Source organism: Pelophylax lessonae (genome assembly GCF_965119305.1).
Source record: "Pelophylax lessonae genome assembly, chromosome: 4".
NCBI lineage: Eukaryota > Metazoa > Chordata > Amphibia > Anura > Ranidae > Pelophylax > Pelophylax lessonae.
Genome location: NC_138771.1, coordinates 143,839,704 through 143,854,427, shown reverse-complemented (window position 1 = coordinate 143,854,427; position 14,724 = coordinate 143,839,704).

The window sequence follows — 14,724 nt, the reverse complement described above, 5'->3', positions numbered from 1 at the left end:
AATGGAAAAGTATTGTAACCAACAGAAAGGAATCAGATATCTCTTTAAATGCTTTTTTTTCATAAAAAAAAATATATATTATTGAATTACCAATAAGCATATTATATAGTGAACATAAGGTATACCTCTGTGATGGATTAAGCATTCATTGGTTACAAAAAAGGAACACAAGCAAAGTATAACCTGATGACTGATATGCCCTAAAACAATAATGCAAAACAGGATATCTACAGCGCCCTGAAATATTCATATCCTTTGAAACTTTCCACATTTCGTCATGTTACAACCAAAAAGTAAATGTATTTTATTGGGATTTAATATAATAGAACAACACAAAGTGGCACATAATTGTGAAGTGGAAGGAAAATGATAAATGGTTTTCAACATTTTTTACAAATAAATATCTGAAACGTGTGGCGTGCATTTGTATTCACCCCCTTTACTCTGATACCCCTAACTAAAATCTAGTGGAATCATTTACCGTTTGAAGTCACCTAATTAGTAAATAGAGTCCACCTGTATGTAATTTATTCTCAATATAAATACAGCTGTTCTGTGAAGCCCTCAGGAGGTTTGTCAGAGAACCTTAGTGAACAAACAGCATCATGAAGGCCAGGGAACACACCAGACAGGTCAGGGATAAAGTTGTGGAGAAGTTTAAAGCAGGATTAGGTTATAAAAAAATATCCCAAGCTTTGAACATCTCACGGAGCGCTGTTCAATCTATTATCTGAAAATAGAAAGAGTATGGCACAACTGCAAAGCTACCAAGACATGGCCGTCCACCTAAACTGACCGGCCGGCAAGGAGAGCATTAATCAGAGAAGCAGCCAAGAGGCCCATGGTAACTCTGGAGGAGCTGCAGAGATCCACAGCTCAGGTGTTAGAATCTGTCCTCAGGACAACTGTTAGTCGTTCACTCCACAAATCTGGCCTTTATGAAAGAGTGGCAAGAAGAAAGCCAGTGTTGAAAGAATGTCATAAGAAGTTGCAGTTTGTGAGAAGCCATGTGAGGGACACAGCAAACATATGGAAGAAGGTGCTCTGGTCAGATGAGACCAAAATTGAACTTTGAAACAAAATTGAACACAGTGAAACATGGTGGTGGCAGCATGTTGTGGGCATGCGTTTTTTCAGCAGGGACAGGGAATCTCGTCAGAATTGATGGGAATATGGATGGAGCCAAATACAGGGCAATCTTAAAAGAAAACCTGTTAGAGTCTGCAAAAGACTTGAGACTGGGGCGGAGGTTCACCTTCCAGCAGGACAACAACCCTTAACATATAGCCAGAGCTACAATGGAATGGTTTAGATCAAAGCATATTCATGTGTTAGAATGGAACAGTCAAAGTCAAGACCTAAATCCAACTGAGAATCTGTGGCAAGACTTGAAAATAGCTATTCACAGATCCTCCCCATCCAATCTGACAGAGCTTGAGCTATTTTGCAGAGAAGAATGGGCAAAAATGTCACTCACTAGATGTGCAAAGCTGGTAGAGAATTACCTAAAAAGACTTACAGCTGTATTTGCAGCAAAATGTGGTTCTACAAAATATTGACTGAATTGATTGAATATTGGGGGGGCTAAATACAAAAGCATGCCAAACTTTTTAGATATTTATTTGTAACATTTTTGAAAACCATTTATCATTTTCCTTCAACTTTACAATTTTGTGCCACTTTGTGTTGGTCTATCACTTAAAATCCCAATAAAATACATTTACATTTTTGGTTGTGACGTGACAAAATGTGGCAAATTTAAAGGAGTATGAATACTTTTTCAAAGCACTGTATGACTTATTTAAGTATACGATGGAAGTGCCATTGAGGGCTTGTTGGCTTAATACACATAATAATTGCAATTCAACTCCATGCATGCATTGAAAGTAAATTCTATCCATCTGCTGTGCAGTGGCCTATTTGCAATAATAATTATGAACTATTAGAGCAAAATATGAGAGGACTACCATGAGAGAGAAAAAAGAAAAAGGGGAGTCTCATTAGGCATAAAGCGAGACTAGGCCCAGCTCTAGATAGCAGGCTTATTCATAGGTATAATATTAAAAACAAAAAAAAATAGGCCAAAGCTGAGAAGGAAAAAAAAAAGAGTAAGAGTAGAGAAGAAAGAGGGAAAGAAAAGAAGATAAGGAAAGAAAGAGAAAATAAATTACCAGAGGGTGGTGTGTCAGGCAGAAAGTAAGGCCCGTAGATGAACTCCATCTGCCATAGCATAAGCACCGGCTCGTCGAAGTCTGGCGGTAGACAGTGCTTGATCCACAGCCGCCATATTTTACCGAACTTGACTATAAGATCTTTTTCGAGGGCTTCCATCTTCACATGAAAAAGGGTGCAATTCATTCTATGTTTTTTCTTGGGCACAACTAGGTAGGGAGATTTCCATGCTTTAGCTATTGTCTGTTTTTGCGGCTGTCAAGAGCTGGATCAGTATTTTAAATTGTCTATGTGTCAAAGATTCTTGCCTCAAATTGAGGAGGGCAGTTGACAGTTCTGGTTGGAGGGAGAATTCGAACACCTCAGAGGCAAGTGCGAAAATGGCTTTCCAGAAGTCCTGGACCACCGGGCACCTCCACCCGATGTGAATGTGTGTACCTGGCTCTGAGCAGCTGCGCAAACTGAGAGCTGAGTGGTTAGGAGCAAACTTTGCTATTTTAGCCGGGACTAGATACCATAGCATAAGCACCTTGTAGTTGGCTTCGACTGCAATTACATTTGGCAAAGAAGCCTTGGCTGCTGACCAAATCTCAGGCCATGTTGCTGTTTCCCATTTAGCAACATAAGAGGGGGGGCCTCTTCAGGCTTGACAAGCAATTGGGAGTAGAGAGTCTAAATTAGTCCTCTAATATGTGGGTCCTATTTGCAGATGTGTTCAAACCAGGAGAATTGGTTTAGCAGATTACCTATCCTCGTGAATGGTGTAAAAAAAATTCTAGATTTGTAGGTCTCGGAATAATTCTGATTGGGGGAGTCCAAAAATAAATAAATATATTTTTTAATCATTACAGGCAGTCTGCATTGTTTTCTTTAAATAAACCCAAAGAAGTGGTGGCTAAACAATAAATTACTTATGACAAGTGTGAAAATAATATAAAAAAAAAAAAAAAACACTTGGAAAGAAGCACAAAATTGGATGTCTGCAGTAACCCATAGCAAACCTTGTTACATATAGTTACAGATTTACATAGTTAGTCTGGTTGAAAAAAAAAAAGACACAAGTCCATCTAGTTCAACCAATAAAAGGGTAAAAAAAAAAAGAAAAAAATTATATAAGTCTATATACACACACTTCATACCCACAGTTGATCCAGAGGAAGGCAAAAAAAACAGCAAAGTATGATCCAAATTGCTCCAGCAGAGGAAAAAAACCTTTATGATCCCCCAAGAGGCAATCAGATATTCCCTGGATCAACTTTACCAATAAATTTTAGTATCCAGTTATATTATTTACATTTAGGAAATAATCCAGGCCCTTTTTAAAGCACTATAAAACTAGTAAAATTAGAAGCTGCCAAAAGTATATTACTACCAACTGGACAACTTTATGACCACCTTTAAACTGTAGAATGCTTTACTGTGGATTTATAAAAATGTAGCAGCACGGTATTACACAGATATAACCCAGTTTGTCAAATGCTTAAATGTTTAAGCTGATGTGGCAGCAAATAATGCAATAGGTGCAATGTGTGTACAGATCATGCAGCAATCCCTTGGGCTGAGACGATTGCCAAAGGCAGGAGCCATGTTAAACTATGTATATACAGTACATTGCTGATCAACCATTATTGAGTCTGTATTGCACACTACCAGGTTAAAAGCAATGCTTAGTGCAGGGGCGTAACTACAGGGGTTGCAGGGGTTGCAATCGCTACCGGGCCCCATGCTCCAGGGGGCCCGATAGCAAACCAGTGGGTGAACTTCTAGGATCTCAAAGGTCACACTTGCGACCGGGCCCTGGCATTTCACCACTGTGGGGAGGCCCCAAGATTGCAGGAAGGGGGCCCACTGCAGAACTTGTGGAAGGATCCTGATGCGGGACCATAATAAAAGGCCATGCAATGAGAGTAAAGAGCCCCAGGATTAGTGGGAAGAGCCCTGGGCTTGAAGGGAAGGGCCCCGGCCAGGGGTCTGGGGGGCCCTTCATGGTTTCTTGCATCGGGGCCCTGAAGGTTCTAGTTACGCCTCTGGCTTAGTGATTAGAATTACATAGTATCTTGCTGCCAGAAAACCACTTTTTGGAAAACATGCCAGCCAAGAAACGTATAGCCAGATGAATCAGGCAATGCATGAACAGTTTCACATGCAGAGTGAAATAATAACAAATACACACCAGACAATACTTGCCAGTTAAGCGGATATCCATTTTTTTACACTTGGCAGCAGAGCTTGCATTTATGGTTCCTCATCCACCCTTTAGGGTTTAAGGCCTGCTTGCCTCTGTGGTGGATACGATTACTTCATGCATTTGGAAATCCCTTACTTGAACAACTGAGAATTGTTGCAGCACCACTTCTCCATGATATACTACAGTGTTACCCGCAGAGTGCAGGTCATTGTGGACAGCTTGTTTCAAAACCAATACAATAACATGAACTGCTCAAAATTGAGTCCTTGTGCACACTGTGGGCTTTATACTGGCACAATGCTGGCCCACTTGCTCACCATGCATTTTGGGTTCTGTAGGCATGGAGTTGCATAAACCAACTCCTGCAATTAGATGGCACTGCATGCAGTGATTTTTCATTACAAAATGAAAGTAGGGGACTGCTAAGTGCAGAGTGAAAACAGAAATGCAACTCTAGGCATTAAAAGATAGGATGATCTCCTGCCTGATGGTGCCTGTATAGTCCCAGTCCTCCCCATAATGATGATTGATGCAAGAAATGGAGCCTACATGGTAAGTGCCACTGAGCACCACAGCTGTGGCTACATTTCTCCCCCTTAACACCAATGATAGAGCTAGATTACTCAGACTGATTACCAAAGATAAGGCTACATTCTACAAACGGACCACTAGTTATGGGCCTACATTTTCCACACTGAAAACCAATGAAGGGACTACATTTCTCACACTGGCCACTAATGTTGGGGTACATATTCTGAACACCAATGTAAGGACACTATATTCTGATCATCAATGACAGGGCACTAGCGCAGAGCTTTCCAGCACCCTGCAATTTACTACAGCCACTATCATGTGGAATGATCTCCTGCCCAATGGTGCCTATATATTCCCAGTCATGGCATCCCCACAAGGAGTGGCACTGGGATATTGAGACGGTGAGGTAAGCTCCACTGAACACATTTCCTAACTGAAAATCAATGATGGGGCTACATTCTTCTCACTGACCCCCAATGAGAGGGCACAATATTCTGACCACCAGTGATAGGTCACACTTTTTCCTACTGACTACTGATGCTGGGGCATTTATTACTCCCACTGGCATTTTTTTACTCCTGCTGAAAACTGATGCAGCACAGGGGCATAACTAGAAATCACAGCGTCCCATAGCAAATTTTTTATGCTGCCCCAAAAGAAAAATAGACACACCATTGTGCAACATCCTAATTACCATGGCAGGTAATGAAAGACTGAAGAGGACACAATGATGATATTGAGGTAAGTATGGAAGTGTGGAGGAGGGAGGGTGGGTTTCTTTCAGCCATGGAACCTAGAGAAAAAGTAAAAGTGTACTTTGTTTAAAAGTATAGTCCCAGTCCTGACATCACCACAAAGGGTGGCACTGGAACATTGAGACTGCAAGGTATTTGGCACTGAACATCAATGGAGTTACATTCCTCCAACTGAAAACCAATGATGGGGCTACATTCCTCTCACTGACCCCCAATGATGGGGCACAAACATCCTGACCACCAGTGATAGGGCACTCCTTCTACTGACCACTGATGCTGGGGCATTTATTACTCACTTATTTTGGCATTCATTACTCCTACCAACCACTGATGCAGGACAGGGGCATACCTAGAAATACAGGGCCTCATAGCTAAATTTTTTATGCCACCCCCAACAGAAAAACAGACACACCATTGTACAACACTAATTACCATAGCAGGTGAGGAAAGACTGAAGAGGACGCGGTGATGATACTGAGGTAAATATGAATGTGTGGAGAAGGAGGGTGGGTCTCTTTTAGCCATAGTAGCAAGAGAAAAAAAAGTAAAAGTGTACTTTGTTTAAAGATACGCTAATTATTCGCTAATAAATGACCCCAATTTAAAAAGCCACTGACATCTTGGCATTGAGGGGCAAATTAGCATTGTCTCTACAAAGGGGCCCCCGACCTGGTTATATAACCTTGCTCCCTTACTACTCCTCCCTCCTCCACAGATGATAACACAACAGATAGCACTTACAGCATTAGGGACCATGTAATCTCCTCTCCTTTCACTGTGCTCAGGTAAAAAAAACCAATTGCTAGGCCAAAGCCCTGTCACATGAGGGTGAGGAAGATACCACAGATCCTTACAGTTGCCAATACCTCCGATTTCAATGTGGCTTCAGAGAAGGAAGGAATCAAATGAGCACTGACAAGGTGAAAATAAAGGGTTCAGGAGGGCCCCATTGCATAGACACTGTCAAGTATTGTCCTAAAACTTCACTGTATTGCAGAACTCTGGTCACATTAGTATCCACACACATATTTATAAATTACTGATCTTATCAACTGAATACACTGCACAAGTTTGCCTATCAGGACAAAATATAACCTTTTGTATGTATTTCTGTCTGAGCATACCTTAACTTGTTCCTGCTGGCCGTACACATATATGCGGCCACTGGATGGGCTTTAACGTTGAGTGGCTGTATAAATGTGCCTATGGGGAATGGGTTTTCTGTGCTGAGAGTGTGCTCACTGACCAAGCTCTGAGGAAACTGGCTTGACGCCAGTGAAACGCGTCAGCTTCCACGTCATCAGTCCACATCCAATGGAAAAGTGACCATCGTGACCATCGGGCACTGCACGGCTGGAGTCTCAGTGTCCCCCCGCCCCCATACGTCCGGTGTGACGTTAGACCGTAATCGGCCTGTCTATCCCCGCTCCTTGGAAGGATTCAGAGGGGAGCTAATCTCGGGGAACGCTAACGTCGGAGTGCATCGTGAACAGGTCATTTGGGTCCACACATCCTGGGAAGACATCTACGGCGTGTTCTCAAGGACGGTAAACTAATTTACACTGCCTGCTAAACAATATCCATATTGAATTTCTATCAATCTCATCTGTTATCTACACAGTGTATGCAGTGTATGGTTCACCTGAGAACCCATCTCATGCAGCAAATTCTTTGTGCCTGTTTCCAACTTACCAGCTATTTGTCTCCAGCAGACTCAGTTCCTTGCATACAGGCTATTATACCTTTACTATTTGTTCACCCCATGTGGTGACCTCATCCACCTGGAACTGTATCTGCAGAGCATTGCCTCTATAATTCTGTTATCAGCAATGATTGGCATTGGGACTGTGCAACACCACCTATCCCCCATTTGATCCTTGGAGTCCGTAGTCTGCCATCTACTATGATTGGTTATCAAATTTTCTGTTCATTCAACCCGGGTTGATGGTATTCCATTGGTTGTCGTTTTGTTCTTAATTGTTTTTTATTCATGCTGTGCCGCACCTCGTTACACTGTTTCTTCAATTTTACTGGCATACGTGCCTAATAAAGTTATTATATTTTTGTATTTTTCACAACGGTGTCCCTAGTTGACTCTTTTCCTGGGGGGATTATTGGTCTCTCCAATCCTTGTTTTTTGAAGTTTGGGGCAAAACATGAGTTAAATTATTATTAATATTAATATATGGTTTTTTCCTATTTAACAGAAATAAAGACTAACTTACAGCCTTGTTTTGATAAAGCTAAGGTCTGCGAAACGTGTCGACTCTTTGGCTGTATCAATTTTCTGCCGCTGGAACTGGGTCACCTCATGGTATTTGGGCGGGGGACATAGGACTACCCCTGTCTCCCCACCAGGAGCAAGTGTCCTTCATTCCAGTTTTTTCATGTTTCAGTAGCAAATGATAGCCCACTACCTCCCTCCATCTCCACTAACCAGCTAAACACAATAGGGGCAGGATATTACATATAGAATAATGTTGACTTCTCCTCCCTCTTATTTTAAGAAACAGACTGAAGTGGCATGACACAGCCTGTGACTGGCAGAAATCTCCCAACACCATGTTATTTCCACAAAATAATAGAGATTTGATTTTAAATATATATTTGTATGCCAATTATTCCCCTATTCCAAAGGCTGGGTTTTTTTTAAATTTTGAACATGTGACCAGCAGCAGGAGACTAGAAGCTCCTCTTGCTTATGTTTTCCTGCAGACAGGCAGGAAAAGGTCTGGGTCACGTGACAGCTGTATATCGATTAGGAAAAGGGTACTTAGATTTTTTTAAATTAAAATAATTACAGTGCCATCATCCACATACAGAAATAGAAGGGACAATGTACATTAAACAGTGTGTTTTTAGTCTTACTTTAAGAGGACCTAATCTTTGGAAGCTGGGCAAAAAAGGTAAGGAGAGGGCAAAGGACCAATCATCAGCATTGTCTATAGGCTTCCTGAAGATCCTTTCCCCATTAGAGATTCAGGACTTCCTTGTGTCAGAGATGCTGCTTGGATGACCAATTGTCATTATTACAGTAACAGTGCATATTTTTAGCACTGATTACTGTAGTAATGTCACTGGTCCCCCCAAAAGTGTGAAAAATGTCAGTTAGGGGTCCGATCTGTCCACCGCAATGTCTCAGTCCCATTAAAAATTGCTGATCGCCGCCATTACTAGTAAAAAAATAAATAAATAAAAATGACATAAATCTTTCCCCTCGTTTGTAGACGCGATAACTTTTGCGCAAACCAATCAAAATACACTTATTGGGATTTTTTTACCAAAGATATGTAGCAGAATTAAAAATGACCTAAAATGATGAAAAAATTTGATTTTAATTTTTTTTTATTGGGAATGTTATATAGCAGAAAGTGAAAAATATATATATATATATATATTTTTTAATTGCTGCTCTTTTTTTGTTTATAGCGCAAAAAACTGAAAATTGATATCAAATACTTACCGTAATTTTCCTTTCCTGATGGACTCCATGGCAGCATACGTTTGGGTAGGCCCCGCCTCCTCTCCTACCTCATAGGACCCCACTCCCATAAATCTTTGCTTCCTTTCAGCATCCATGTTCTGTAACTAGCCTACTCAGGAATTGGGAGGGGACTCCTGCTGCCATGGAGTCCATTAGGAAAGGAAAATTACAGTACAAGTATTTGATATCAATTTTCCGTTTTCCTGACAGACTCCATGGCAGCATACGTTCCGGAAATAACTCGCTATACACTCCCGGGTGGGAAGATGCTGAACAAAGAAAATTTTAATTGGCACCGTCAACTGACAGGACTTGAACGCCAAAATTAACAGAGGATAATGCGGCAGGTTCAACACAATAATGGGAAAGAAAGGTGTTGATAGATGACCAAGAGGCTGCCCTGCAGATCACATCAGGAGCGACGTGTTTAGAGACTGTCCAAGACGTAGCAATGCTTCTGGTAGAATGAGCCGTAACTGCCTCCGGAGGAGCCAAGCCCTTTGCTCTATACGCCCATTGGTTAGTCTGGACAATCCACGCAGCCACTGCTCTAGAAGAGGCACGCATTCCTCTTTTTTTCCCATGAAGAAGGATAAAAAGAAAATCCGACTGGCGGAAGGAGGATGTAGACTCCAAATATTGATTCAAAGTGTTGCCCACATCTAGTGGATGAACTGGAGATCCCTCATTGGTTCTGAAGGTGGGAAGAACTATCTCAGAATTTTCATGGAAGACAGAGGTCACCTTAGGGTTTGACCCTAGCATAGGTATTAGGACCACTCTGTCCTGGAAGAAGGTCAGAAAAGGTTCTTTGCAACCTAGATTGTGAACTTCAGAGACCCTCTTAGCGGAGGTAATAGCTACCAAAAATACTGTCTTGAGCATAAGCTCCTTGATTGACATGGAAGCCACATCCACAGAAGAAAAGAAGTCCAAGACTAATGGGAGATCCCATTTTGGGAAACTCGGTTTTCTCTGAGGCCTGAGCCTGACTGCGCCCTTGAAAAACTGTTGGACCAGTTGATGTCTTGCCCACGAAATTCCGGTGAAGGCTGAGATGGCCGAGACTTGCACCCGGAGAGAACTGATCGATAGGGAGAGATCCAGACCAGACTGCAAGAAACTCAGAACTTGTTGGATAGTAGGTGTGTCCACTGGACCAGACCCCTGGACTTGATGACTCATGAACCTAGCCCAGATCCTCTCATAGACCCTGTTGGTGCTACCCCTTCTTGAACTCATGAGAGTAGGGATCACCTCTTCTGGGCATCCGAGGGCCTCCAGCCTCTCCCTCTCAAGAACCAAGCCTTGAGGTGCAGACGTGCCGGGCATGGATGCATAGTAGGACCCTGTGACAGAGAGGTAGAGGGATTGGATCCCTGAAGCTTAGAAGGGACAGCAGGGGAAACCAGGGTCTGTTGGGCCAGAAGGGAATTATCGCTATGACTTCTACCTCCTCCATTTTCAGTCTCCACAGGAATTGGAGAATTATTGGCACTGGTGAAAAAGCATATGCCGTTTGGAAATCCCATCTGTCCGTGAGGGCATCCACTCCGAAGGCTTGAGGATCCCTGAATCTTGCATAGTATTTCCGAAGCTTCTTGTTGCGTGGACCCGCAAAAAGATCCAGTTCTAGAGATATTCCTAGAGACAGAACCCAATCGAACACTTCCTGATGGAGAGACCACTCGTTGTTGTCGAGTTGGTATCTGGACAGGAAGTCTGCTTCCACGTTCAGCAAAGACTGCCGAAAGATTGGCCAGATGTTGCTGGGCCCAAGACACGATCAGTTCCCTTTCCTGGAGAAGAGACATGCTGCGTGTTCCTTCCTGCCTCTTGACGTATGCCACTGCTGTGGTGTTGTCCATCCTGAGTAACACTGAAGCTCCCTGAGTCAGATGGTGGAAAAAGCCTGAAGGGCTTTGAGGGCAGCTCGCAGTTCTAGAATGTTGGACACCACTCTGTGAGCGGGAAAGTTCCACCTGCCTTGTTCTACTTCTGAAAGACAAAAGGCTCCCCAACCGGTACTGCTGGCATCGGAGGTTATCGTGATCCAAGTGATTGGGGCAATCGAGTGGCAATTTGTGAGATTTACACGGCGTAACCACCAAGGAAGGCATCCCTTCATGAATGGGGTCAGGTGAATAACTTGTGACATGTTCTCTGTCGTCCATTGCTGGAGAAAACCCCTCTGGAAGGGTCTCAGTTTCCACAGAGCCCATTTCACCATGAGCGATGTAGCCATAAGAGTCCCCACTACCTTCAGACACTGGCGGGCAGTGAGACGGGAGGCAGCTAGAGCGAGAGCCACCCTGCCTTGAACCACTGGGATTTTTTCTTCGGGCAGAGAGATGGTGCATTTTGCCGTGTTGAACAATGCCCCTAGGAACACTAGCGACTGCGTTGGTACCAGATGGCTCTTCTCGAGGTTCAGGATCCACCCAAACTCTGTGGAGGTCACCTGCTCCAGATGTAAAATTAGCTGAGATCTGTCCTGGGACAGAAGAAGCAGGTCGTCCAGATAATGGTGCAACCTGATACCTCTGGTCCTGATGAGAGCTACAACTGCCAATAAGGTCTTGGAAAACGTGCGAGGCGATGTTGAAAGCCCGAAGGGGAGACATGTAAACTGCATATGAGCATGACCGATAGCGAATCGGAGAAACGGTTGATATTCTTTTGCCACAGGCATATGAAAGTACGCATCTTTCAGGTCTATCGATGCTAGCCAGTCTCCTGGAAGAACCGAATGCTGGATTGTGACCAGGGACTCCATCTTGAATCTTTCTCGACGGATAGATCTGTTGAGGTACGTGAGGTCTATCACAGGCCGCCAAGTGCCGTTCTTCTGAACAAGGAAGAGGGGTGAATAGACTCCCCAACCTCTTTCCGCTTCAGGAACGGGAACAACAGCTCGCTGAGCCAATAAGGTGTCTAGATAGCAAAGAAGAACCTTCTTTTTTTCTGATGAAGGAGGAAGAGATGTGGTGATGAACCTGGGCTTGGGAACGTTGTTGAACACCCAAGAGTGCCCCTGGGACACAATGTCTAGTACCCAGGGATCCTGGATCGAGGCCGCCCAGACACCCTGAAATTGGAGCAACCTGGCTCCTACCGGGGAAGCCTGGACGGGCCCAACCTCAAAAGGATTTGGTGGCCTCCCGGTCACCAGATGAAGTGCCTTTTGGACCTTTCTGGAAGGTAGATTGTCTTGACTGCCAACCTCTCCCGTAGGACTTGCCCGGTCTGTAGCTGTGCGCTTCCCTAGAACGATTAACATTCTGTCTCCTTGGAAAGGAGCGCTTCTGAGCACCTGGGCGTTTATCCTGAGGGAGGAACCCAGACTTCCCGACCGTGGCCCGAGTTATGGTTGCATCCAATTTGTTCCCGAAAAGGGAAGAACCCTCAAAGGGAATCCGGCAGCACGCCTGTTTAGAAGCAGCATCAGCCACCTAAGGACGAAGCCAAAGGGCACGTTTAGCCGTGACTGAAGACAGCATAACTCGGGCCAAAAGGCGAATGGTGTCTATAGATGCCTCCCCCAAGAAGCCCGCCACCATCTTCAGCTCCTGAATCGGGGAGCTCCGAAGAACTGCTTCCGAAACTCCTTTAAGAGTATCATCCAGAGCGTTGATCCAAACTTCCATGGCTTTTGAAACTGTAGCCAAGGCCAAAGCTGGCTTGCAGGCCATGCCGGCTGAAAGGTACGCTCGCTTAAGGTCAGCATCAATCCTCCTATCCAGAGGATCCTTAAACGACACTGTATCCTCCATCGGAAGAGTGACGTGCTTCACAAGACGCATCACAGCCGCATCCACACTAGGGGGGAGACTCCAGATGCTTCACCTCTTCCTGTTTAAACGGATACAGCTTTGCCATTTTCGGGGTCTTGGAATTTTTCCTCTCCACTTTGCTCCACTCTTCAGAGATTATGTCTCCCAGCTCCCCTAGGAAGGGAAAATTCAAGCGTTCTTTACATAACTGCTTGAAAAAAAAATTCTGTTTCGGAGAGGAGACAGCAGAATCTTCCCAATCAAGGGCTTCTCTCACCGCCTAAACTAAAGGGGAGACGAGGTTAAACTCAAACCCTGTACCGGAGTCATCTGAATCAGATTCCGACTCTGACGGAAGGATAGAAGGATGGCTGGGCTGGGAAGAATCAAAAGGATCTTGAACCAGAAGATCTCTTTCAGGAGAGCGGGATGGCCTCGCAGAAGTACTTGGTCTGTGTAGATCAACAAGGGAGTCTTTAAGGACTCTGCGTACAACCTCCTCAATATGCTGGTCCGACTTATCCCATTCACGCGTAGCTTGGGCATAGCAGGGCTTGCACAGAGAGGAGCCATCCGATACTAGGGTACCGCACCCCCACACTTCTTCCCGTGCGGACGCTCCGGATGGCCCTGATGCTTGGCAGATGAAGATTGGCCATCACGTCCCCTACTATGGGGGGGAGCTGCGTCTGGACCTAAATGAGGAGTTCCGGTGATGCGCTTTAGAGTGTCTGTCTTCATTGAGTGTGCTGGGCTGCTGGTCAGACCTAGAAGAGCTGGAGACAGACATAGACGGCATAAAAAGAGACGAAAGCCAATAACACACACAGGTCTCCCCATCCCTTAAATCACCCAGCACATACCTTGTATGAGCGGGCTGGTCACTAGGGGGCGGAGATGCATCCATCTTATAAAGAAGATAGGCAGTATCCCTTAACAGCTGGACAGAGAGAAACAGCAGGCTAAGTTTCCATACAAAAAGGCTTGAAAATAGCCATAGATATAAGCAGAGGATTGGCATCTTACCTTACAAAAACGAGCCAGAGGCTGGGGGAGGCTGTCAAATGCGCCGACCTTCCCACCAGCTCTGGCACTGCAGTAGTTTAAATAGACTGCCTCGCGGCCGCTGAGACGCGCCGTGCATGCGCGAGTGACGTCACACGTCATTCCCGCGCATGCGCAATGAATCTGACCCCCCCCCGGCGGCTACCGCGCATGCGCAGCCGCACGGCGCAGCCCGGAAGTGGCGGCCGCGTCCAGGAACTGGACAGGAGAGCACAAAACACCAGAGGTACCGTAAAAAGAACCCAGAGCACCTAGAAATGTAATATAACCGGGGAAAAAGACATCCAAGCAAAGCATGACATGGCCACAATAATAAAGGAATGTAAAACATAAACAAGCAAGCAGAGTAAGAAATGGGTCCCATAACAGGGCTTACCACCCTGCCTGGAGTATTCCTATACTGATCACTACACAGCGTGACCCTAACTGCTCTGTCCTAACTCACCTTAACTCTGACCCTAACTCCCTCTGTCTCTCTATCTCTCTGACTGCTGCCTCACTCTGACACATTGCTAGACTGGGAACGGAACGTACCTGAGATCCAGGAGAGGAGGAGAAGAAGATGGTGCGGTGGAGGTTCACAGTAAGCCAGAGGCGGGAATGCCATGTGTGCGGCATGTGCCACCCAGAGAAGAGGAGGAGGAGAAGATGCTGGAGGCGCCGAGGCGGGACTCCCGTGCGCATGTGCCACCTGGGATCACGGACAGGCCAGCCCCCCCTGCTGCACATGGCCCTATTTGCCCAAAAACAGGG